The 21,489-nt window shown below is 41.5% G+C and overlaps 1 protein-coding gene and 1 pseudogene across 2 annotated transcripts in view; both read right to left on the reverse strand.

Annotated features, from left to right (window-relative positions):
- The window catches only part of SMYD3 (SET and MYND domain containing 3), a 684,303-nt gene that overhangs the window by 608,935 nt on the left and 53,879 nt on the right, over positions 1 to 21,489 (reverse strand). The gene's annotated exons all lie outside the window — the stretch shown is intronic.
- Positions 8,310 to 15,675, reverse strand: LOC125283459 (40S ribosomal protein S26-like; annotated as a pseudogene).

Here is a 21,489-nt window from a genome sequence, read left to right on the forward strand (position 1 = left end):
GTGTTAAGACATAGTCTTTTGCAAACCAAGAGATTAGGAATTTAATTTGTGCAAGTACGGAGGGGACTTCCAGTCATTTGTCTGGGAAAGCTTAGTGCAGATAAGAACTTAATTTGCCTGAATGACCTAGACTTAATTTCACAAACATTCTCACTTCTGAAAGGTGCCTGGAGCTTTGCCTGTGAGTGGACGTCCAAAAAAAAAAAAAGAAAATATTTCTAGAAGTGAAGGAATTACCTTAATAATTCATAAAAAGTAAGGCATTGCTAGACATCTGTTAAGACTGAATAACATGAATATATAACTAACAAACTGCCCCACAGATCAAGTTCATTCAAGATCTCAAGCAGTTAATTCCATTGCATTTCAAACTTTGCTACAACTGGTTTCTTTCTTAATCTTTACCTCCCCATTTACTAAGGTAAATGAAAAGACTCCTTTATATCAATTGCCTCTAAAAACAAAGAACAAATAACGAAAAGGTAAAGAAGATACGGCATAGTTTCCCAATGCTATTGTGGAAATACAGCCAAAATCATCGCTTAGTTTACTACCAAACAAACTATGAAACAGTGTATCACTACATGGATCAAACGACAGGTAAGCAGAGAATCAAGACAGCACAACACTACACCCGCAAGATAATGTGCTACCGCGTTTGTCCCAAAGGCAACTCTGGAACTAATTCTATTTATCTCCTATGGTGGGGCAATTTACTATTAAAATGAACAGAATCCTCCAAAGAATATCAAAAATAAAAAAAGACATATTATCCAATATGGGATCTGGGAGAGAAAATGTACTCATCTCAGTAAATGGAACTTTCACATTAGAGATATTATCTAACAGGTGCTGTTTTTCTAAACCAATTCAAGCTGGCTCTCTGAGTTCGCAACAGGATCTCTGTCTAGTTCTAAATTTTCAATGAAAAGTTATGTATGATTTACAATGGTACCATATGGGGACAAATTCTACAAACCTTTGTAAGTTGAGGCATCTGACGACACTGCATTATTAAAAGGGGTTTCCTATTCTTGCAGTAAAGCAGTGATTTAGAAATGGCATCCTAGCTAACTTTATCACACCATAACTTAGAGCAAGTTCTCTATTTTACGTTATAAAGTTTTCAAGAAGCAATACCAAATCCTATAAATAAAAACTGCATTAAAGTGTTAAACGCACTACTATCATTATATCATTTCCTTTGGAAACTAGATTTAATTTTAAGGTAATCTGTGATGTTCTGCCTTTCTCTGAGAAATTGGGTGGGTGACTGAATAAGTGAATTATAGCATGCACCCAACTTTTTTGGTCCCCTTAGCTTCCTTAAAGTTGAGTAACAAAATGCAGTATGAAAAAAGAATACTTGTAAAATCAATACCATAACTGATGGCTTCAAAACAGAAAAACTGACTATTGGCTATAAAAGCCAGAGGAAAATGTCAGGCTTATGACAAGGTAAAAATACTAAAAATATTTGATATTTGCAAACAAACATAACCCCTGTAGTTCCTCTCACAAATATCTGAGAGACAGACAGACACAGAGACAGAAAGAGACGGACGCACAGGAAACAGACCTGAAGTGGTCTCACCTGTCTTTTAAGATTGATTGTCCCAATACAAGGATGATTCTTTCCAATATTTCTTTTTCAACCTTTTAGTCTACAGAAATACCCACATACGGAGAGCTAGAAGGACACTCACATGTCATAAATCATGGTGGACAGGTCAGCTTCATGCTCAGTCAACTCCTCATTCCACACTCTTTCCCAGTTAAAGGCAGACTCACCTCCTCCGGGGAATTAACTGCCAGGGAATCACCACTTGGATTGCTGAGCACTATTCTTTCACACGAAGCTTTTTAAGAGAACTGTTTTCCTTATTTTCCTCCCACCTTTTTCAGACAGAGAAATTGAGGGGGGAAAAATACAGTGGTCACTACTATACCCTTTCCCCAGATTCAACATGTGTTAGCGATTTGCCATGTCGGCTCCATTGCCCCAACATACACACACTTGTGTGTTCTTTTGCTCATCCACTCGAAAACGGCAGAGGTCACAACCATCCCGAGAACCCTCAGCATGTGATTCCTAAGAATGACGTCTCTGCTACGATCATATGCTATTATCCCACCCAAGAACATAAACAACGATTATGTGATATTATCTACTACGCGGTCTGTGTTCAAATGTTTCCAATTGGTGAAAGAATGTGTGTTACAACTTCCCCCTTCAACCTGGATCCAATCTAAGTTCATACATCACAAGCGTTAATTATGGCTCTTCAATTTCTTTCAGTCTAGAAAATTCTCTCTCTCTCTCTCTCTCTCTCTCTCACACACACACACACGCAGAGTCTCTTTCTTGCAATAAGTTTGTGAAATGTTCCAGAAAACTGTCTTATTAAATGTCATGCATTTTGAACTTATGTGACTTTTTTCCTCTTGAGGCCATTTACCTTGTTTCTCTATCCCATGTTTCCTAAAACCTTGAAGATCAGGATAGCATGAGAGACTATGGACTCTGAGAAACAAACTGACGGCTTCAGAGGGGAGGAGGGTGGGGGAATGGGATAGGCTGGTGATGGGTATTAAGGAGGGCACGTATTGCATGGTACACTGGGTGTTATACGCAACTAAGGAATCATCGAACTTTACATCAGAAACCAGGGATGTACTGTATGGTGACTAACATAATAAAAAAAATATTATTATAATAAAAAAAAAACAAAAAAAAAAAAAAGAGAAGGCATAGGTAGAGCTTTTTTTGTTTCCTCCCCAACTACCCTTTTTGTACCACTATAGACCAAGAGATTTTTACTTATTCAAAATATTACAATCAATTAGAGTTATTATTCTTTCTTGATATTTAAATTATCCCAAACTTAAAAAATAAATACATAAGAATTTAAAAAATTTAAAAAATCAATTGTCCCAAACTTGACAATTAGGAGCTTCTTTAAGCTGCTGTTTTTTAAGACCTGTGATTTAAAAAGTCGTCTCCTTTGGGGCGCCTGGGTGGCTCAGTCAGTTGGTCATCCGTCTCTTGATTTCGGCTCAAGTCATGATCTGAAGGTAGTGAGTTCGACCCCTCAGGCTCTGGGCTCAGTGGAGAGTCCAGAGAGTACGCTTAGGATTCTCCCTCCCTCTCCCTCTGCCCCTCCCCTCCACACGGGTGTGTGTGCACGTGCTCTCTGGCTCTCTCTCTCAAATACGTAAACAAATCTGTTAAAAAAAAAAAAGTCATCCCCTTGTTTAAAGGTTATTTCTCAACTAAAGAAAATCACCCACTAATTCAAATTTAAATTTAATTAACATATATTGTATTATTAGTTTCAGAGGTAGAGGTCAGTGACTCATCAGTCGTATATTCCTCCCAGTGTTCATTCCAACACGTGCCCTCCTTAATGCCCATCACCCAGTTTCCCTATCCCCCCACCCCTTCCCTCCAGCAACCCTCAGTTTATTTCCTATGATTAAGAGTCTCTTATGGTTTGTCTCCCTCTCTGATTTCGTCTTCTTTTATTTTCCCCTCCCACATTCATTTAAATTAATTCAAAATCATTTGTTAAATATTTGCATGTGGCAGATACTTTTTAGGTGTTGGGGATATATTAATAAATAATAGAGACCCTATGGCTATGGGGCTCATATTATAGTTTGTGAAGACAAACAACAGCCAGAGAAAGAATTGTGTAATAGATGGTGTTAAATGCTTAGAAGAAAAATGAAGCAGCACAGTGATGAAGAATAATATAGATATTTTAGAGAGAGCCCCTCTGATAAGATAACACTGGGCAGAGACCCAAATGAATCTGAGGGAGTAGCCTGTAGCATCTGGAGGATGAGAAACCCAGGCAATGGGAACAGGAAAAAACCCTCCTTGGAGTGTTTCACAAACTGCAAAAAGATAGTGTGTCTGGGGTCCAGTGAGCTGGGGCTAGTTGTAGGAAATAAGATCAGTAAAGAATGGACCCTAACATTTCCTGTACTCGGTGAGTAAACAAGATTTGGTTTGCATTTTTACCGTAAAGTAATAATTTTTCAAGCACGCGAATGAGCACGGTTCTCGCAGGGGATCAGAGTGGCCATCAAACAGATACAAACACATCCTAACCCCAGGAACTTGTGCATGTGGCCTTATTTGGAAAACGGGTATTTGCAGATGTAATGAAGTTAAAGATCTCAAGAAGGAATGATCTGGGATTCCCTGGCTGGGCCCTAAATCTAGCAATGGCTGTCCCAATAAGAGGCAGAAGGCGAGAAGACTCAGAGAGTAGGCCACACGAAGACGGAGACAGAGACTGGACTTGCAACCACAGGCCAAGGAACACCTCAAGCCACCATTAAATACTTGTGAAAGGCAGACCTAAATACATTTATAGAAAACCCAATCAATGTTAAGAAATCAAATTGATCAATAGATTCAAAGCAATCCCAATCCAAATCCCAACAGGCATTTTTATAGAAATAGACGAACTGATTCTGTAATTTATATGGAAAAGCAAAGACCTAGAACAGCTAGAACAAATCTCACCAAGAACAAAGGTGGACAACTCACAGTGCGTGATGTCGAGACTCATTATAAAGCTAGAGTGATCGCGACAGCATCGTACCGACACAGAGATAAATGCATACGTCAAGAAAACAGAAAAGAGTGTCAAGAAAACAGAAAAGAGTGTCCAGAAAGAGACTCTCGTGTATTGTCAACGGGTTTTCTACAAAGGTTCTATGCATTGAATAATATGCATTGAATACCATGCGTTGAATACCATGTCTACGCGGAATGTGACCTTATTTGTAAACAGGGTTTCTGCAGATGTCATTGGTTAAGATGAGGTCATACGACATTAGGTAGATCCTAAATTCAGTGAATCGTGTCCTTATAAGAAAATAACACACAGAGAGGACACGCGGAGACACAGACATGCCGGAAGAAAGCATGTGACAGCAGAGGCTGAGCTTGGAGTCATGGCACTCCAGGCCAAGAACCGCAAGGTGCAGGGGACCACCAGAAGCTCCGAAGACTCGAGGAAGGATTCGCCACTATAGCCTTCAGAGAAAGTCCTGCCAACACCCTGATTTCAAACTTCTGATCTCCAGAACTCTGAGAGGACGAATCTCTCTTTTAAGCCACCAAATCTGTTTTAATTTCTTACAGCACCTGTAAGAAATGCACACAGTTTTCTGTTGCTTTGGTTGGTTGGTTTTTATGGAAGTAAAATTCACGTGACACGAAGCTCACCTGAGTGCATGGGTCCTTCCGGTCCCACTGGCCTGGACTCCACGCCTGCATCTGTCACTTCCCATACTTAGCAGAGCGAGCTGCCAACCTGCACCTCATTTGCTTAACCATGAAACAGGGCTGTAGTCTAACCTGCCTCATGGTTATCAGGATTCCTTGATAGAAAGTGGTGGTTCCCTACCTTAGCTTGTGTCAGAGCCACCTGTAGGGCTTGTGAAAAAATAACCTGCTGGGTGCCACTCCCATTTTCTGATTTGGTGGGTCTGGGCGAGGGCTGGCCACCTGCATTGCTAACAAGTCCCACGGAGCACTGAGGCCTCTGCTCCTGAGAGCACGCTAAGAACCAAGGCATGGAGTTTGGGATAAAACTTGAACTCCACTGTTCAAGAAATGATCCTCTCTTCTTCCTCTACTCTTCCCTGTCCTGAAGTCAAACTGTCATTACCCTATGAAAATAAAATATATTTGAATATATTTTATATCATCGATCCTTTAGCAAGAACTACCCGTCCCGAATACATCTACTACGATAAAATCAACATCCAGCCCAGGAAACCAACCCATTATCTACAGTAACCAGTACAGGAAGTCAAGCAATAATGATCGGCCCCAGATGACCATGACTTGATTACAGACAGCTTCCCTCATTTTTGCTCCTACTTCAACTTACTACCAACAGAGAAAATTAAAAATGCACCAAACCAATCCCATAGAATGTCCTGCTTCTAATTAGTCTGCCTCCAGCTTCCTATAAAACAGCTCCAACCAGAGCACACCTGAACTTCCCTTTTTTTTCTACCAAAAGCGTTCCCACTTCACTGCCTGCCTTTGAATCTCTGCCAAATGAAAGTGATGAGGGCGGACTCCCTTCCTTACTACAGCAAGCTCTGAGTAAATGGCCGTGGGTTGTTCTCGTGTGGATGGTCTTCATTTACTTCCACAACTAGGAAAATCACTTGTAACTCTCGTTTTATTTTGGTGGTGTCTTTCACTCTGTAACTTAAACACTCCTTCCAAGACAGCATGGTATAGGCGGGGGTCGGGAGTCCTGCTTTAGAACCAGAGAGACCTGGCTGGCAAAATCTTGCTCCTTTAGCTCTGATGTCACGTAAATTCTATAATGTCTTTGAACATGAGTTTCCTCACTCATGTCCCCAACCCAAGAAACAATAAGCACCAGCTGTTCGGGACTGTCCTAAAAAGCAATGGTGACCACAAAGAATAGTGCCCAGAACAAAGTGCTCAAAGAAGTTACCCGCTTTGCGCAGGCCATGATTCTCACCATTGAAACATCTCACCCTGTGATTCAATTTCAATAGCTTTTTGGTATTAGGTCTGGGAGTTATTTTTTCTTTTTTTAAGTTATGTTATTAGGAGTATGGAACCAAGTCCCTCATCTTGGAAAGTAAAGATGGGCATTCTAGCATGGATGTCCTATTTTGACTACAAGTGAAAGAAAACCACCAAAACCACTTCATGTAAAATCTTAAGGGCAGAACCCAAGTACATCCAGGACTCACAAGGGCTGAATATGAACTGATACATAAATCATATGACCCTCTCAGTAACTGCTGGGTTTAATCATCGCCATTTCTCTCTCAACTGGCTTCCTCTGCTTACTTAGCCTGTTCAGGACCCTTAAAAACAGCCACCCCAAAATGGTAGTGATCTATAACTCCAGAAGGATCTGGGCTACACACAGGTGTATGCATCTGTCAAAGCTCATCTAATGGTACACTTAATACGCATACATTTCACTGCAAGTATTTCATGTCTATCTCCCTCATTAAACTGCAATATATCAAAGACAAAAAGGGATTCATATTCAACTCCAAATCCCCAATATTAGCACAAAGTCTGCCATGCAGCCAAATCTCAATACATTTTTCATTATTAAACAAAGAAAAACTTAAAAATTTGATAAATTTTACCTATTGGGATTCATTCTGCAAGATGTGTTAAAAGTTCTCATTTTAATTAGTGATTACATTATAGTGAATTAATATAAACAGATTTAAATTTTACTTACTATAAAGAAAACTGTATTTACAAGCAAACAATTAGTGACCTAATTATAGTGCAAAATAATCTGGCTACATGACTCTACCACCACCTAGTGGAAATAAGTATGTATTACCATGCCTGAAAACAAGACAAAGAATCTCCAATGAGTTGATGGGCCGTGAGCAGTAACACTTGATCCAGGCACCTGTTAGGTTCTAGAAATTATCCCAGGTTCCATGAAGACAGGCATAGCTCATGTCTGTTTTGATCACTGCTGTATCACCCCAGCCTTGGAGAGTATTGGCTTCCAACAAATATTTGTTAGCTGACTAAATTCTGGGATTAAAAAGGGACTGAGATAAGATCTTCAGGAAAGACATTCAGCCATCCAAAACCATTAAAATTTTATCCAGACAATGAAATATAATTCAGCAATTTAAAAAAATGAGCTATCCACCCATGAAAAGACATAGAAGAACTTAAATCATATTGCTAAATAAAAGAACCCAGTCTGAAAAGGCTACGCTATATAGGATTCCAACTGTATGACATTCTGGAAAAGGCAAAATTATGGACACAGGAAAAATATGAGTGGTTGCCGAAGGGGAAGGGGAAGGGAGGGATGACCAGGCAGAGCAGAGGATTTTTAGGGCAGTGAAACGAGTCTGTGTGATACTCTACTGGTAGGTACAAGTCATCGTGTATTTGTTCAGACCTACAGAATGTACAACCCACACCAGGAATGAGCCCCAATGTAAACTACAGACTTTGGGTGCTAATGATGTGCCAGTGTGGGCCCATCAACTGTAACAAATGCACTACTCCAGTCGGGGATGCTGACGGTGGTTGAGGCTGTACAAGTGTGCAGGCAGGTGGTATTTGGGAACTCTCTGTACTTTCCACTCAATGTTGCTATGAGTCTAAAACTGATCATTGAAAAAAAAGTCCATTTTTTTAAATCAATAGGATTTTATATTCTGACTTTAGATTTCAAATAAGCAAACCTGCATCTAATGCGTACATCAGAAGTATGATATTATTTTTAAACACAGAAGCATATGTTCAATAAATGTTACTTTCCCCACAACACAACCCCAAACCCTAACCCCCAAGGAGCTACCATTAAGTAGTTATATACAAGCCACTGTTGTTGTTGTTTTTTTTTTAAGATTTTATTCACTTATTTGAGGGGGGGGGAGAGAGAACCAGAATCCCCGATGACCCAGGCACCCCAACACTGTTTCTTCAGCTATAAAATTAAGACAAATAGGGGTGCCTGGGGGGCTCAGTTGGTTAGGTGTCTGCCTTCAGCTCAGGTCATGATCCCAGGGTCCTGGGATCGAGTCCCACATCAGGGTCCCTGCTCAGTGGCAAGTCTGTTTCTTCCTCTGTCTCTGTGATGCCTCTCTTCCTCTGTGATCGCTTTTGCTCTCTCTCAAATAAATAAATAAAATCTTCTCCTTTTTTTTGAAGTATAACTGCCATTTATTTATTTATTTTTCTGGAGAACAGCTTTTCTTCAGTCCCTTCAGTAAGGACTTAGCTCCTTACATGGGCTTTGGTGGAGGTCGTGGGGCAGCACCCGCGGGTCTAAATCAGGGTGGGGTGTTCGGTCTTTCCGTGCTTCACGAGAGCGATTCCTGACTACCTTGCTATGAATGGCACAACTCACACAATAATGTAGTTTCACATACAGCTTGGGAAGCACATAGGCGTCGAAGACACTCGCTTCAGAAATATCCCTGACGGCGGCGGTCTCTACTATGTTCCAAATAACAAACTTCTTAATGGCCTTGTCCTTGGGCACACAACGGGCACAGCTGGTGCAGCGAATAGGCTGCACGTGGCCGCAGCCTTTGTTGGCACGACCATCCTTCTTTTCTTGGTCATTGTGGATGCGAGACCCGAGAGAGATAAATAAAATCTTTTTTAAAAAATTAACATAGCTAGACTAGATCTTTCAGCTCCATTCCTAATTTAACACTCTTTTAATTAAAAAAAAAAAAAAAGAGGGGCTGCCTGGGTGGCTCAGTTGGTTGAGCGGCCTACTCTTGGTTTCCACATAGGTCATGATTTCAGGGTCGTGAGATCAAGCCCTGGCTCCCTGCCGACCCCCATAACCTCCTCACACAAACACCCCCAAGAACAGGCTCCAGCTCCAGCTCAGCGGGGAGTCAGCTTGAGATTCTCTCTCTCCCTCTCCCTCTGCCCTTCCCCCCACTCATGCAGTGCACACGCTCTAAAATAAATTAAATCCTTAAAAAATAATAATAAAAAAATAAAAGAAGAAATAATCTTTCTAGGGGCACCTGGGTGGCTCAGTCAATTAAGCATCTGCCATCAGCTGAGGTCATGATCTCGGTCCTGGGATTGAGCCCTGCATCAGGCTCCCTGCTCAGAAAGGAGGCTGTCTCCATTGCACTACTGGGTGTTTACCCCAAAGATACAGACGTAGTGAAGAGAAGGGCCATTTGCACCCCAATGTTCACAGCAGCATTGTCCACAATAGCTAAATCATGGAAGGAGCTGAGATGCCCTTCCACAGATGACTGGATTAAGAAGTTGTGATCCATATATACAATGGAATATTACTCAGCTATCAGAAAGAACGAGTTCTCAACATTTGCTGCAACATGGACGGCACTGGAGGAGATAATGCTAAGTGAAATAAGTCAAGCAGAGAAAGACAATTATCATATGATTTCTCTCATCTATGGAACATAAGAACTAGGAAGATCGGTAGGGTTAGAAAGGGATAAAGAAAGGTGGGTAATCAGAAGGGGGAATGAAGCATGAGAGACTATGGACTCTGAGAAACAAACTTAGGGCTTCAGAGGAGAGGGGGTGGGGGAATGGGATAGGCTGGTGATGGGAAGTAAGGAGGGCACGTATTGCATGGTGCGCTGGGTGTTATACACAAGTAATGAATCATCGAACTTTACATCAGAAACCAGGGATGTACTGTATGGTGACTAACATAATAAAAAAACATTAAAAAAAAACAAAAAAAGAAAAGAAAGGAGGCCTCTACCTCTACCCCTCCCCGTGCTCGCACTCTTTTTGTCTCTCTCTCAAAATAAATAAATAAAAAATTTTTGAACTTTTCTAGCATGTAGAGATAGAAAGAAAACTGTTCAAGTATTACAGCATCACACTCACACCAAAACCTGACAAAGAACAGATTAAAAATTACTGTCAGATCTCAATTATGAATATTTAATGCAAAAACCTTAAAAATAGTACCAAAAAGAATTCAGAAGTGCTCCAAATGAAAGCTAAGCTATAAGCACATGTATTCATTCCATTGAAGCAAGAACACTTAATACCAAAACATTTACTCATGTAAATAACCATATAAATAGAAAAAGAAAAGTTAATGACCTCGGTGTATGCCAAAAAGCATAAGATAAAATTTTTAAATGATTCCTGATTTTTAACCCTTACCAAAATAGCAGTAGATGACCATTTCTTTAATATAACTGAAAAATGCAAAATTTTATATCAGTCCAAAACTTCCTAATGTTTCATGGAAACATGATTGAAACACTAAAATAATGAAGCATCAGAGGCATTTCTGTTGAAGTCTAGAAAGAATAAAGAAAGCTCATCATTTTTTTTTAAAGATTTTATTTATTCATTTAACAGAGATAGAGACAGCCAGCGAGAGAGGAAACACAAGCAGGGGGAGTAGGAGAGGAAGAAGCAGGCTCCTAGCAGAGGAGCCTGATGTGGGGCTCAATCCCAGAACGCCGTGATCACGCCCGGAGCCGAAGGCAGACGCTTAACCACTGAGCCACCCAGGCGCCCCATCATTTTCTAACTCTGACCGAGAAGTCTTAGCCAACACAAGGGAAAAAAGATGTTTTTTATTTATCAAACATTTTTATGGTGCTTACTATGTGTCAGACATTGTTTTAAGCATTTTATACATATTACATAATTTATGTAATCTTCATAACAATCCTTTAAGTATACTATTATGATCCCATTTTATAGATGGGGAGATGGAGGCACATAGATAGTAACTTGCCTCAAGTCATGCAGCCAGCAAGTTAGTGAAGGTGGGATTTTTTTTTTTTTTAAGATTTTATTTATTTATTTGACAGAGAGAGAGACAGCCAGTGAGAGAGGGAACACAAGCAGGGGGAGTGGGAGAGGAAGAAGCACGTTCCCAGTGGAGCAGGCAGCCCGATGCTGGGCTCGATCCCAGGACCCTGCGATCACGCCCTGGGCCAAACGCAGATGCGTAACGACTGAGCCACCCAGGCGCCCCTGAAGGTGGGATTAAAACCCAGGCAGGAGTGGTTCCAGAACCTGGGCTCTCCACCAACATGTTCTATGAATCTCTACACTGGAAAGGAGACAGCAAAAGTATCCACACATCCAGACGTTATGACTGTAGCTAGAAAACCCAAGGGGGGAAAGCCAAAATGCTGTTAGAAAGGAGAATTCAGTAGTGGCTGATTACAAAAATCAAGTAAATAATCAATAGTATTTTGATACGTTAACAATAAAAACTAAGAAAATATATTTATAACAAAGATGCCATTTATGCTAGTGACCAAAAAAAGCTAACTGGAAATTAAAAACAAAAAAAACCTCAGCTCCTATTTGAATAAAACTTTACATCTCTGTTAGTTTACCAATAAATACAATGCAGCTCCTATTCAAATAAAAATTTGCAACAGTGAATATGAACTCGAAATTTATAGGAAGTGAGGTATTCAAAAGGTTCAAAGAGGCACCTGTGTGCCTCAGTTGGGCATCCGACTCTTGGTTTAGGCTCAGGCCATGATCTCAGGGTTGTGGGATCAAGCCCCACATGGGCTCATCAAGGAGTCTGCTTGTCCCTCCACGCTCAGCGCGGTGTCTGCTTGTCCCCCTCTCCCCCCTGCCCCTTCCTACACTCTCGCTCTCTTTTTCGCTCTCTCTCCCAAATAAATAAAATCTAAAAAAAAAAAAAAAAAAAGCCTCAAAGGGCCCCGCAAGCGCCTAAGTTGTAAGAGTAGGAAGCAAACCAACCCTACAAAGCAGTGGAAAGCAGGTGAGCTTTGTCAAGTAATCCGTTGATACCCAAGTTAGGTCAGCCCTCCACAAACGTAATCCCTAGTGTCACCAGCCCAAGAGCATGAACAGAATACAGAGTGGCTTTTCGGCAAATTATTAGTAAACCTCAACTGTGTTCATACAACAGTCCACATTTTTACTACCTGAATAAGCACCAGCTTTCCGAACAATGAGAGAGACGGGAAAATCGGAAAGGTACAAGTGGATCTTCTCAGGTGCTCTAGTCTAGTTAAGGACCTCGACTAAAGAAAGGCGAGCAGTAAGTGCCCAGATGAAGACAGCCACTGCAGACCAGCTGACTCACGCTAAGTCAAGAGGAAACTGTTCACACTGCAAAAGGAGAAATCCTGAATAAATACAGAGATATGCTCCCTGAAAAGTAAGATCATTCAGCTGTGAAATGAGTTAAGAAGGGAAACTGCAAATCTCTCTAAGAAATATTTCTATAGGACAGATATGCACCCATAGAACAAATGTTGTGCATTTTGATAGGGTAAAATGTTTTCATTGTCAAGGTGAGCCCAGTAACTCATCAGTCCGCCAAGCAACCAATCAACAATTGCAGTCCCTACTGTGGGCACAACTCTCCCCAGCAGTTATAATGAGATTTAAGGTATGGCTCCATCAAAGAAAATATTGATTATATGGTTGGGGAGATAGAATAAACACATAAAGAGAACATAAAGCAATACATGAAATAAATAAGGCAAACTATTAATAGAAGAATTTCTCTCTCTGCTTTCCCATACATGTTTTAGGAATAAGAATACAAAGAGGAGTCAATGAGAGCGGAATTTCATTTCCTCCCACTTTTAGAAGCTGAAAGGATTTGGAGCTCCTTAAATATACAGAAGTAAATAACCTACAGCAATACTAATCACTGATGAGATTATTGAACATACTGAAACCTCAAAGAAATCTCAGTAATGTTTATTCTCCTGCTTCGTTAAAGCAGAGTCACTAATGACATTAACCACTGCTATACACAAGCCACCGTGCGAAGTCCTTTGAAGGAGTCACAATGAAAGATAAAAATACACAAAGAATTCTTTTTTTATTACTATTATTTTTTTACTTTATTTATTTTTTTATAATAATTTTTTATTATGTTATGTTAGTCACCATACAGTACATCCCTAGTTTTTGATGTAGTGTTCCATGATTCATTATTTGCGTATAACACCCAGTGCTCCATGCAATACGTGCTCTCCTTAATACCCATCACCGGGCTAATCCATCCCCCACCCCCCTCCCCTCTGAAGCCCTCAGTTTGTCAAGATGCCCCTCGACAGATGACTGGATTAAGAAGATGTGGTCCATATATACAGTGGAATATTACTCAGCCATCAGAAAGAACGATTACCCAACATTTGCAGCAACATGGACGAGACTGGAGGAGATTATGCTAAGTGAAATAAGTCAAGCAGAGAAAGACAATTATCATATGGTTTCACTCATTTATGGAACATAAGAAATAGCAGGAAAATCGGTAGGAGAAGGAAGGGAAGAATGAAGGGGGGGTAAACAGAAGGGGGAATGAACTATGAGAGACTATGGACTCCAGGATATACAAAGAATTCTTACATAAAGCAACGGGAGCAGAGGCAAGTTCTGAGGGCAGCTCTTTAACAATGAAAGAAATGGGACCGAAATTCTTAAGTTTGTAACTGAAAAGAAACACGGTTAGCTATGTCATCCTGTCTATTTATACTTCCAGGATAGAAGCCACAAGTGGGGTTAAATCAATGTCCTCCCATCCCTTCGTATGGGACACTTTACAATACCACAAACTTATGACTTGGGAAGTAAGGTGATAGTTCACATTAATTCAATTCAACAAATATTTACTGAATTCTACTATGCTCAGGGTCTGAAATGCGAAATGGTTTGCTGTTGCTGCTGTTTTTAAATAAGAATACAGACAAGTCCAAGAACTTGACCTAAAAGAGCTCATGTTACAGTGTTCTTCTCTTTGTTGGGAAAAAGAAAAAGGAATAACTTTAAAAAGTAAGGTTCCTTGAAACAGTTCTGTTTTTCCAATCATTAACTATGTAACCAAGAAGCTGGAGAGCTGGAAAACCATGACACTTTACTTGTAAGAACTGAACAGAATAATGAATTTGATATAAAAATTAAATATCTCTCAAACTAAAATGCTGTATTGGTTCAACGTAAAACTATGGCATCCTACATCAAGAAATTTTATTTACACAAAATCTATCACACAGAGCAAGACATAAGCAGCTAATATTTCACTGCACTATTACAAAGTGTAAAGAGGTTTCCAGGTAAGAAATGTGTTCCGTTAAAAGCTTTAGGGAGACTGAGCCTCCAAATCCTGTAGAAGAGGCAGATACAGCCTTGAGGCAAAAATGCTGGGAAGTGATAGAATGCCTTCTTTACAATTTGCAGCTAGGTTATTACCCATGATAAATTGATAACCATTCATTAACTTTGAGAGCAATAGACAACTGGCAGGCTATTTCATGCCTCAAAGAATTTATGGCAAAAATGACAGGTGACTTTGAATTCAGAAAATAAAATGGATTCTTGGAAATGGTTACTTGCATGCATTCTTCTTAAAATAAACTTGGAGGCAGATATAGGTATTTGCTGCTGATAAGAATTAAAGGTCATGATTTTCCACATCAGTGATAAAAGGATTAACATTTATCAGTTGCATCAGTCCGTCAATCAACAAAATCTATGTGACTCGGGCGTTACAGTCTCCTGACACACTCTGGATCATAAGAAAGAGGTTATGCAAAATGTACATCAACAACCTAAATTTTAAAAAGATGCAATTAAGATTTGGGGATTGTGCTCGCAGGTTCTCCTGGCACCACAATGCTGGCATTCCCTAATTAGGGTTTTTGTCTGGCTCTTTTTTCTTCTACTTCTCCCTCCTCCCAAACTGATCCGTATCTAAGGCTTAGGCTACCACCACATTCCACCATCTCCAAGACGACCTCCGCCCTGAATTAAAAGGACTGTCAACTCTAGCTGCACATTAGCATCACCTCCGTCATTTAGAACATACCAAGCGGAGTCCCTACCCCAGGTTAATTTAATCGGAGTCTCCATGCACAGCCCCGGGGCATGGTTTTGTTGTTGCTTGGGTTCCCAGAGGGCAGTCAAGGTCCAGGCCTACTGCTCCTCTACATCCATCGCTCCACCCCTCTCCTGATCATTTCCACCCGAATATCCCACAGACACCTCAAATTCTCTCCTATCTGACTTACTTGTCCACCAGCACTAAGCCTGAGCTTTTTCTCCTCCTCTTCCTTAACTGACCCCAGGAGCACCACATGCTTCCTCTTAGCTTCCACAGTATTCTGTCCATGCCTCCATAAAAACATTTATCACGGTTTGTAGGAACTATGTATATGCCTACCTCCCCCATAAGACTGGGCACTTGTTTTTTGTTTGTCCATTTCATTTTAGCATTCAAAACATACACATGTGAGTGGTACAAGGGTGAGCGATAACCAAAAGCCAGAGACCAACCAAATTTCTACAGTCAGGTTTAAGAAGTAACTACAAGACTGGAAAACTGGAGACAAGGCTAAGGAACGATGAACCATGTGGATGCAGGATCAGAGTCGTGAAGCACACAGAAGAAGGGGATGGTGTACCCAGAGCTCAGCTTTACTGGCCTCCACTCCATACGCGGAATGGACCAGACTGATCAAATCGGACCCAGCACTGAAGCCAAACAGTCCTGACAAGTCTATCTCCCCCCAGCGTAAGCTCTTCACACCCTCACCGCTCTAGCCTCTACGTAGAGCCTCCACCATCTTTGCCTAGCCTTTTTTTTTTTTTTTAAGATTTTGTTTATTTATTTGAGAGAGAGAGAGAACGAGTGGTGGGAGGGGCAGAAGGACAGAGAGAGAGAGCAGACTCCCCGCTGAGCAGGGAGCCTGATGTAGGGCTCGATTCCAGGACCCCGAGATCATGACCTGAGCTGAAGGCAGATGCTTAACAACTGAGCCATCCAGGCACCCCTTGCCTAGACTTTTAGAAGAGCATCTTAATTCATGTACACATGGCCCATTTCTTGCTACTCCAGGCTGAGACTGACCACAAAATCACCTGTAAAAAGAATATATCTCCTCCCGTTACTCCTCCCTGGGAATTTCTCATGTAGTTTTCAGGAAATGAAGTCTAAATTCTCCACCATGGCTATGAGGCCTTCCTCCACCTGCTCTAACTAGCCCGTCAGCTATCCTTCCCCCGTGATAACACCACGTTCACACTCAACTGCTCTCCATCAGTCCACAACTTGGTTCCTGCACACAAGCTGTTCCTACAGGAAAAATGCCCAAACCATTAACCACACACATCCAAACCGTACAGAATCTGCTCACATATTTCCTCTTCAATGAGGCTATAGCAGAGGAACACTCCCATGCGTTCACTGATTCTTTCCCAAAGTTTTTCTAGAGGCCCTACTACGTGACAGGCATTGCCGTAAATAATCCTATAGTATCCGGTTCAAACTTGAGTCATGATGGTTATGGCGTCGTATTAAAAACATTTGTGATTTGGGGCGGCTGGGTGGCTCTATTGGTTAAGCGTCCAACTCTTGATTTTGGCTCAGGTCATGAGATCTCAGGGTCATGAGATTGAGCTCCGTGTGGGGCTTACACTCAGCACAGAGTATGCTTGTCCCTTTGGACTTCTGAACTTCCCACTCTGCCACTTCTCTCTAAAAATAAATAAATAAATAAATTTTTTTAAAAAACTGTGATTTTCTCTTTTCCATCAGTCTGTTTCCTGTAGAAAAGAACCATATTTTCTGGTCCAGCTCTCTTGTTTTTCTGACTTGGGTCCAAGAGAGGCGCAGGATGCCAGAAGACACCCTTGAGGACAGGTCTCAGCTACAGGGCCCCCGAATCAGGCTACAAGGACGGACACTGAAATAAAAGCTGGAGCCTACTGGCAGAATACAAACAGTGAACCAAAAAGTAAAGAAAGGTCAAAGCAGGTCTTCATCCCAGACGAGAAGGACACCGGTAAATGTGACAAACAGGGCATGGAGACTGGGTACAGAGAAACTAAAGACGAATTTTGAATGAACATCATGAATACAGCTCATCTGTGCACGACTTGACACACTTTGCTGGAACAGGGCCATAACCTTCAAGCGGCAAAACCATTCTAAATACACTGTATTCATCTTTGTAACCATCCCACCCACCTCACCTAGTACTAGGAATGGAAGCTGCAAAAGTGTGCTGAATTCACAGTTTTGTGAGCAGTGATCGATCATACATGTACACGTACACACACAACGTATTCATATGACCCAGAAGATGAAACAAGGCCATTAGAAACCCTAAACCTCAGCACAGGATGACAGAAGTGACCTGGGATTACTAACACCTAGCATCCAGTACTTCTCAAAGACTACTAATTACTCATTCTACCATATACAAGTCACATGCAGTACTGAAGCCTGGACGAAAATATAAAATCAGGAGCTTTGGACATACTACACTGTCATGGGAACTGAGCATCAGAGGAAACCATTCCGCGGTGGGGGGAGGCAGCCAAGCAGAGAGAAGCACGGATGAAAAAACGCAGGTAACGCGCCTGGGTTCTTGAAGGCGCTCCAGTCCCTAGTTTCCCTTCCCAACTCACAAGATGACCCTTGTTCTTCAGTTCTGTAGGACACCCGAATCCTGTTGATATGTTCTTCTTCGCATAAGCTACCTCCAAGCTGGTTTCCGTTACTTGAAAACAAGCACTCTTAAACCAAACGGTAATATGACAACACGCATGGCCCCTGCTGCCTTGATTACATCTAAGACCCCCACTGCCAAAAACATCTACTCCTTTTATAGCTCCAATTTCATTTCTGACTCCCCTTTCCAACCAGTTCACTCAATTAATATCTCCCGAGCACCTGCTTCAGGCCAGCACTGCTAGCACCTGGCAACACAGAGTTCCCGCACGCAAGCTCACAGTCCCGCGCAGGGCCCCTTCCAAACCACAGACAGGTCCTCATCAATTTGTAAAATCAATTTAGTCAGTCCCATGAAGCACTTTTTTAAAAATCTGAAATATAAGAGAATAAAAATAGAGATAAAAGGTAAGGTTAAATACTGCTTTCTACCACTTCTGTTCGAGTTATGTGTATTTATACCAGATACCAATGTCATCTGTATTTCTTACTCTGGATCATGAACAAAAAACTTTTAAAATACCCATGGGTCTCTATTTCCTAACAACCTCAACAAATGCCAAGGAAGAGGGCAGAGAAAAGTTGTCCCTTAGAGAATCCATTAATGCTTTAATTAATAAAAAATAATTTTAATTGGCATATCCTTAGTTTGTGTTGATTTTTACATGCTTGAAAACAATTATCGGTTTGCCTCAAGTAGATTAAACATTCCTTCTTGTTTAGTTTTAATTAGCTAAGCAAATCCTTTTCTCTTTGAAGAAGAGAAACTGTACAGAGAAAGTTCAAGTCAGCATGTCAGAATTATTATAAACTCTTAATTAGCTTAGTATAAATTCAGTAAATTTCTGCCATGCTCACAATGAATGCTGACCGAGCAAAACCCAAACATCATCACGGTAACTAACTATCCAGATACAGGAGATGACAAGTTAGCTTGGAAAAAACAAAGACCACGAGGCAGAGGATAGCTATGTTCCAATATCATTAAAGACATACAATGACTCCGAAGTGTTTAAAGTAATTTCTGAAAAACATTAAATAAAGAGAATATAAGAAAAGTACATCAAGGGCACCTGGGTGCCTCAGCTGGTTAAGTGCCTGACTTAGGCTCAGGTCATAGTCCCAGGGTTCTGGGATCGAGTCCCATGTCGTACTCCCTGCTCAGCAGAGAGCCTGCTTCTCCCTCTCCCACTGACCCCCACTCGTGCTGGCTCTCTCTCTAGTGCTCTCTCCCTCTCTCAAATAAATAAAATCTTTTAAAAAAGTAAGTTACTAAAAAAATAGCACACATCAAATAACCCTTGGGCATACTGGCATATTTCTTGTATTTTCCAAGTGTGTTGAAAAAAGAACCTGAGTTCATCTCAAGCAAAAGGAATTCAAACGTGATTATTCTCTAATTTAAAGGCTGCCCATCTTTATCAGATAGCAGAAGTTACGCTGCACTCTTGATTCATCAGCAAGAACACATACTGCACACCCAGTATGTGCTGCTCTAGGAATCACACACGACGTCATAAATGATGCAGAATGTCATGAAATACTGATACATGAAAACCTATCATAAAAACTTAGGACAATTCTAGTGGCAGAAAATAACCATGTCACAAGAACATTCCCACAGAGAAACAAAAACCTATCACAGAATGCATGGCGGTCCATTTTCATGGTTTTTCAAAAACATACATATACGTGCTACTTATTCATCCATTTTGTCAGGGAGAAGTATATAACTAAAGGAGAAGAAAATGATGTGTAAAAAATTGAAATTGAGAAAATGCACTCACAAACATTTTTTTTCCTGCCACAAGGAATGTGCTGCCATTTTCCCAGTGGCATGTGCTTCCAGCGCACAGAACAGCCATGTTCATGCATTCATTCTCATTTATTCTAAATTAATTGCATGTCTGCCTAATTCTAGGTACATCAAGATGAAGGCATTCACAGTTTAGAAAATGAGCAAACACGGGGCGCCTGGGTAGCGCAGTCGTTAAAGCGTCTGCCTTCGGCTCAGGGCGTGATCCTGGTGATCTGGGATCGAGTCCCACATCAGGCTCTTCCGCTATGAGCCTGCTTCTTCCTCTCCCACTCCCCCTGCTGTGTTCCCTCTCTCGCTGGCTGTCTCTCTGTCACATAAATAAATAAAATCTTTAAAAAAAAAAAAAAAAAAAAAAAAGAAAATGAGCAAACACATAAACCTAACTGGTATTTAATTTGGAAAGTACAACAGAAAAGAATACCTAATATGGTGTGGTGTGCTGCGGTGAGGAGAGCGAGGAAGGCTTCCACGAAAGAAGTGAACTTAAAGGGGAGGAGGCACCCGGGTAGGATGTGTGTGGAGATGCGGGAGGCCTGCTAGCTGAGCTCAGCCAAGGGGAGAAGAATCGGCCTGAGGGGTGTGCAGGGGAGCGGGGGAATCTCCTCCAGGGAACCTGGGGGAGCGGAAACAAGTTCAGGGCAGAGACCAGACAAGCCTGGAGTTAAAGAAAGGGTCCGACTTTATGTCATAAGAAATCACGATGCAGAGAAATTTCAGACAGCTCATTCTGGTGGCTGACGGAGGATGGACCGGACCGTAAAAAATCCGGAGGCAGCGAAAGCACCTGTAAGAAGCTGCTGCCTGGGTGGCCCACAGGTGAGACGACGAAGGCCTGAAGTGACCATCACAGGAGGCACGGAAGCAGGAGAGCTCGAGACAAACTTGGAAATACAGAAAGTAAAATGAGCTGGACTTGCTGACTGACTGGAAAGAGAGGAGAGGAACGGAAAAAGTCAAGAAGTGGTTCAAGATGAGGCAGGGAGGGGGGCGCCTGGGTGGCGCAGTCGTTAAGCGTCTGCCTTCGGCTCAGGATATGATCCCGACGTTATGGGATCGAGCCCCACATCAGGCTCTTCCGCTATGAGCCTGCTTCCTCCTCTCCCACTCCCCCTGCTTGTGTTCCCTCTCTCGCTGGCTGTCTCTCTCTCTGTCAAATAAATAAATAAATAAAATCTTTAAAAAAAAAAAAAAAAAAAAAAGATGAGGCAGGGAGGGATCCATAGGCACAGTAAGGATTTTAAGCCCTAAACTGAGAATAGCTAGGAGGGAAATAAGAAAAGGTACCAGCTGATGCATTAGGAAACTACTATAGAAATTCAGACACGAGGCTACAGGATGATAAGACATGGTTTTGACTAGGGTGAAGACAGTGGAGATACTGAGATAAACATATATTTGGGAACTATTTCATTGCTAAATTCAATAGGACTCACTGATCATCACGCTGATGGGGCAGAAAGAGGGAGAGAAGACATCAAGAATACCGCCCATATTTCTCATAAGGGCAAAACAGTGGTACCAATCACTGAAAGAAAGTGGGAGAAGCAGATTTACGAAGAAAGTTCAAGGGGAGCCTGGGTGGCACAGTCAGTTACATGTCAGACTCGTGATTTCATCTCGGGTCTCCATCTCAGGGTCGTGGGTTCAGGCCTCAAGTTGGGCTCCACT

This window comes from Ursus arctos, unplaced genomic scaffold (assembly GCF_023065955.2).
Source record: "Ursus arctos isolate Adak ecotype North America unplaced genomic scaffold, UrsArc2.0 scaffold_2, whole genome shotgun sequence".
NCBI classification, from domain to species: domain Eukaryota; kingdom Metazoa; phylum Chordata; class Mammalia; order Carnivora; family Ursidae; genus Ursus; species Ursus arctos.